Below are 6,000 nucleotides of genomic sequence, written 5' to 3'. Positions count from 1 at the left end.
GCCGACTGTTGCTCAGGGCAAATGGGGTGGGTTTTGTTATCTATAGGAGCTGAGGTTACATTATTAAAAGAGGTAAGCAGAGTTTATCGATATCTTAAACGGCAAAAATCTGAATTGGCATACGAGCAAGCCTAAAAGTCGAAGATCACATATGTCGTGGATCCTCTTCTATACCTTCCCGTCTTGTAAAGCCCATTATGGTCTTTTACCTTTTATTGTTTAATTTATGACACACACAACTATACTCAGGTGCCCGAAAGGCTTACTTTAATTCATTTTCAAAACTTCATAACGTTAAGACTTTATAATTGGACTCATTTTCAAGGGCGGTCAATACCCTGTAACTGTTCTTAATATTTACGGTACTAAACAACTATATATACAACACTACGATGGTAAATATGGCATGTGTTAAACCCTTACTGTTGACATTATTATATTCAATTATCGGCCGCCGTACTTACATACTTTTACTTTTGTATAGATGTACACAGCTCACTGATGATCAGGCCTGATGATGAATGATGTGTGTGTGTTTTTGTTGTTGATGAGATGATGTATGTTTGCTGTGTGAACTTCCAAAAGAGAATTAAAATAATGTTAACAGTATTGATTAACGATTACATACCATACCATGTGCTTATAAAACTATGTATATATTACAAAAATAAGAAAGCTTCGTTAATTGATTCATTTTAATTTAACATTATTGCAAATATCGATACTTTTAAATTGTACAAACTAATTAGCGGCAAACAGGTTATGGCTATTAGCCGCGGAAGGTCATCATGGACGGCGACAATACTTGGATGCTCCTATGGGGCATCACTGTTCAGAACATAGAACCCAACTATGCTCTATCCCTCCTCTGAACGGCTCATGGGTCCCTGTTAGCCCATGCTAAAATTTTAGTGCGGCCCAATGGGGCAGCACCGGTAGGAACAGTGGCAATCTTCTTTTAGCTTTTAGCTTATGTATGTGCCCACTGTAACTCCAGCAGCAGTTTTGCGCGCCGATAGTGCGCAGGTGAAAATACTATATGGCGGTGGCTAAACTGTTTAAACGTTTTTAAACGTTTATAGACCCACGCCGCGCTAACTTGCAATGCCTAAAAATATTTTTATTAGAAATATGTATGTGCCTATGTAGCGTACGTACCTTATTATCATCCAAACAATACTCTGGTGGCTATGTCCACGCAGATGGAGAAATTTTCCTTTAATACAATGTTCAGCTCTGGATTGCTGACTTTCATATGTATATATATATAAGATTGTCCCAGCCAATTGATCCACGCGCCTTGGTATGGGAAACGGAAAGGGAAAATTTCTTCTTCTTCTTCTTCTAATGTGTCTTCGATATTCGAATATTGAGCTTACACAGAGTTGATCTCAACTATTTGATCAATCTCTGTAATTTATTTGTGTGAATGGTAATTTACTGTCAAGGGCTGCTAACTCGACTAAGTGACATGTAATATGCGATTAATCGATATTGGTCAGCTGGATATGTTTACATATCGTGAAATGGCCAGAATTTGCAAATGCAAATTTACAATTTACACCCTCACAAGACCAAGGTTCCTTCCGTCCCGATCCACAAAACAAAACCGATGGCACAAAACAAAGTAGACACAGCGTTGACGAAATTCATCGCCGCGACTGATCGCATCAGTCACTTTGCGGCGAGAGTCAACAATCCTTCGGCTGATAGCCCATCGCTATATACGTGCCAAGTTCGAAGGGACCAGATTAGTTCCTTATGGGAAAAGGTCGAGAATGAGTATGAGGCTTGCTCTTGCGTCATGACTGAGGAGATGACCACAGAAGAGCTCCCAACTGTTCAGGCCAAATACGAGTACTGCTACGCTGTCTACGAGCAGTGTGCAGCTCAGTTAGGTGAGCAAATAGCCATCGCATCCCAGGCGCTCACCCCCGTACACCCGTACAACCACAAGCTGTGCAATTCATACCCACAGGGTGTCGATTACCTCCGTGCGACACCGAAGTTTTCGGAGGCGATTACACTCGCTGGCCCACCTTCCGGGATTTATTCACGGCCCTCTACATCCAGAACCCGAGACTGTCGGAAGTTGAGAAATTTTTCTATCTCAACTCTAAGACCAGCGGTGAACCCCATTCAATTGTTTCAAAGTCTCCTTTGACAAATGAAGGGTTTCAGTCGGTTGGTCCAGCTTGGAGCGTTTCGAGAACAAACGGTTGCTCGTAAACAGTCAGCTGAGAATTTTGTTCAATTTGCCCGCCATTGGGAAGAGTCGGGTTCCTCTATTCTGAAGCTGCAGAGCACTATTCAAGGGTGTCTGACAGCCTTAGAGCACTCGAAGATCAACGTAGAGAATTGGGGCATCCTGGTTTTTTGTGTTCTTCGAGGCTCCCAAGTTGACCCTTTCTTTTGGGAACAGTCAATCCAAAACAAGAGCGATATTCCAACGTGGGTTGACATGAACGCTTTTCTTCTAGAGCGCCATCGCACCAAGAAGGTCCCCGTCTCCAGACAGGTCAACTCTTTTGAGAGTAGGGTGATCATTAAGACCCAGACCTGCAATTTCTGTTCCGGGAGAACCATCCGAAACGATTGTGCCCTCAATTTCTTCAGATGGGTGTCAATGAAAGGGTCAACGATATCAAGCAACAAAAGCTGTGCTTGAACTGCTTCGCACGAGGCCATGTCCTGGCCGAGTGCACAAGTGCGCACAGCTGTTTTACGTGCAAGGGTCGTCATCATACCTTGCATCGAGTCAACCGACGCCGACAGTCACTAATCCCACTCCTCATATACAGTCCACTCCTTCCCAGTCAGCTAATGTGCAATCTTTCCTGGCAGTTAAACACAAGGTGTTCTGCTGAGTACAGCTGTTGTACATATCTGCCATCACGGCGTTCGGCACACAGCTCGGGCTCTGATCGATTCTGGATCAGAGGCCACCTTCATTTCTGAACGATTGTTCAAGCGCTTGAGGATGCCATACACATCCGTTCGCACGTATCTGGGCTGACCGTTGTAGCAGCCCAGCCCCGAAAGATTGCCAACCTAGTTTCCCCGCTGCGACCAGATCTGCAGATTGAGGCGTCGGCATTCGTCCTCAATTAGCAGGAAAACTGCCCCATGCTCTGTCCCACAAACCATCCTCGACAATCTGCCAAGCATCCCGCAGGCCGACCCCAAGTTCTATGAGAGTTCGCAGATAGACGTGCTTTTAGGCGCAGATATCCTCCCATCCGTTCTTCTCGGCGGCTCGTCCGAACGTTTGTGGGACCCTCATTGGTCAAGAGACCATTTTCGGTTGGATCCTGACCGGCCCAGTGTCGGGATCCACTTCTAACCCATCTCGTCCTTTCGACTCGACTGTCCGTCGATCGAACTTACGATCGGTCCTGTGACAGGACCCTCCAAATCTATTTCAGTTTTTCGGCTCGACTGTCCGTCGAACGAACCCTTAAGAATGGTCCTGTGATAGGACCCTCTTCTAAATCTATTTCAGCTTCGAATGGACCTGTGACGGGACACCACTCTGATCCTTCTTCGGTTCGACTGTCCGGCGAACGATCCTCTAAACGCAAGCCTTTATTAGGCCCCAACAAAATCTGTTTCGACACCTTCGGCTCGACTTTCCGTCGAACGAACCTTCGCCTTGGTCCTGTGACAGGACCCCCACAGAACCTCTTTCAGATCGACGGTCCGTCGAACGATCCCGGACGGAGACGAATTCTTCCTCTGCACCGATGGCACCGGTCACCCGCGCGGGGTTTTTTGCCTCCCGCCAGCCCAGGAGCCGACGCGACCACCCGGCACCCTCCAGAGGAAAACCACCAAGGACGTCCCATGTCAACGTTTCCCGGCCGGCATCCACAGGCCCACTACCCACGCACCAGGCCCATGTCAGCCCCGCCATAACACTGACGGCACTTTCCAATGGGAGTGAGTTACCCCTACCGCGGCGGTCAGGCTAGACACGGGGACGGCGGTTTTCGAAGCACGAGTGCTTTTAGATCCGTGTTGTCCACGCCGCATCAGCGAGTCGGTGCCAGGTTCTTGAGCCCTCCATCACTCGCATGGGCGCTGAAGGAATCTGCACGGCGTCGTTGCGCCCAAGACACACCCACTTTTCTATCCTGATATTGTCCTGCCGGGTATCCTCCCAAATCTGATATTCTTTGCAATCCCAATATTGCAAGGGAGGGAGAATGTTGATGCGGCGCGAGGTGAGGGGCACACCTCCGTTCCGCCGACCGAAAAGCACTCAAAGCTTTTCGCTCACCAGCAATGCGCTCAATGCGTAAGAATGCACTCAAGCTGCAGTGCTCTCAGCCCTCTCCCACAACTTCACCGCAGAGACGATTTTGCGGGCTCCGAGATCTAAAATGCCGTCGGATTTTGCCTCCAGTATTGATCTACTTTCGTTGACAAGCGGTCACCCCCAATAACCCCTCTCTATTCGTTTTGTAACTAATAACCGAAAGTTTAAATATATAATAGAAAATATAAACGCGAGTGTTTTTATTTAATTACGGAAAGGGAAACTTGGAACCTATCTGCGCCACCACATCATGTTCTTCTTTTACCCTCCCAACCTGTAAAAGCTTCTGGCGCTATGCCTTTACCCAAATTAAGCAACAACAAGTAATATCAGGTGCCCATTATTTATAATTTATTTCGACTTCATGATTATTCAACGAGGTTAAGACCAACAGACTTCAAAAATACTATAATGCATGTACATAACTTCATTTTATGCATTATTTGCCTACTATATTACTTTTGCCTAGTATTTCCTAATAGGATGGGTATGAATATAATACTAATAAGAATAATAATAACAATAATAATAGCTGTCATATACGATTTACAAATGATTTTGTGCGGCTATGCCGTACTTAACAACTCTTTATACGCTGTTTTTATATCATCGATATCGACAGGCCTGTGATGATTGATGAGTTGATGAGCTGGGTGAACTTCAAAAGGGATTAGAATATATAACAGCAACGAAAATCGGCAGTGGCCTCCAGTGGCAATCGCACTGTCAACACAACATCGAATAAGAGATGCGACTGTTAACGAATTTCTTGGAAAACGAATCTTTGCAGAGTTTGGTGTTCCTGAGATCATTGTAAGTGACAATGGATCTCAATTCAAATCGAATGAATTTAAATCATTTTTAACAAAGTTTGGAATAATTCATACTTGCACTGCTTTATATTCGCCTCAAAGCAATGCTGCCGAGAGGGTTAATCGCTCTTTGCTAGCAGCTGTTCGTTCGTATCTTCGAACTGATCAGACAGAGTGGGATACAAACTTGACCCATATTTCTTCAGCTCTACGATCCTCTTTACATCAAGCGATTGGCTGTTCGCCGTATAAAGCTTTATTCGGATTTAATATGATCAACCATGCTGGTGATTACAAGTTACTGAAAAATTATCTGTATTAGAAGAGTCACCCCTGCTGAATCAAAGGGATCAGATACAATTGTTGCGAGAGGATATTAAGCAAAATAGTCGTGCTGCTTATGAGCGTAACGCTACGCAATACAATTTGCAAGCAAAGCCAGTTGCTTTTAAAGAAGGCCAAGAGGTGTTTAAAAGAAACTTTTATTTGAGCAATTTCTCGAACAATTTCAACAAAAGTTAGGTTCACAGTTTACCAAGTGTAGAATAAAGAAGAAAGTATTACTGCACCACAGGAAACAAAGGCAAAAAATCGGCACATATCACGCCAAGGATTTACTTCTAGTTAATTCCACTAATCGTTAGATTATCTGGTTTAGGAATGGACCCATACAGTAAATAACAACAATAAAATTTAAAAACTTAAAATAACCCCATAAAAATAAATAAATAACGTTAGCATTTGAATTTAAATATGGGCGCGGATGAGGACACGTTAGACGTGACAGTGAAGACAGGAAAAGTTGGGATGTCCACTGAATTTCTAACTTGGTGCAGTAGATCTCACAAGAAGAAGCGAACACGCCCTAGA

This window comes from Drosophila nasuta, unplaced genomic scaffold, assembly GCF_023558535.2.
Source record: "Drosophila nasuta strain 15112-1781.00 unplaced genomic scaffold, ASM2355853v1 ctg19_pilon, whole genome shotgun sequence".
In the NCBI taxonomy this organism is placed as follows: Eukaryota; Metazoa; Arthropoda; class Insecta; order Diptera; family Drosophilidae; genus Drosophila; species Drosophila nasuta.
Note: the sequence above shows the minus strand (reverse complement) of the source record.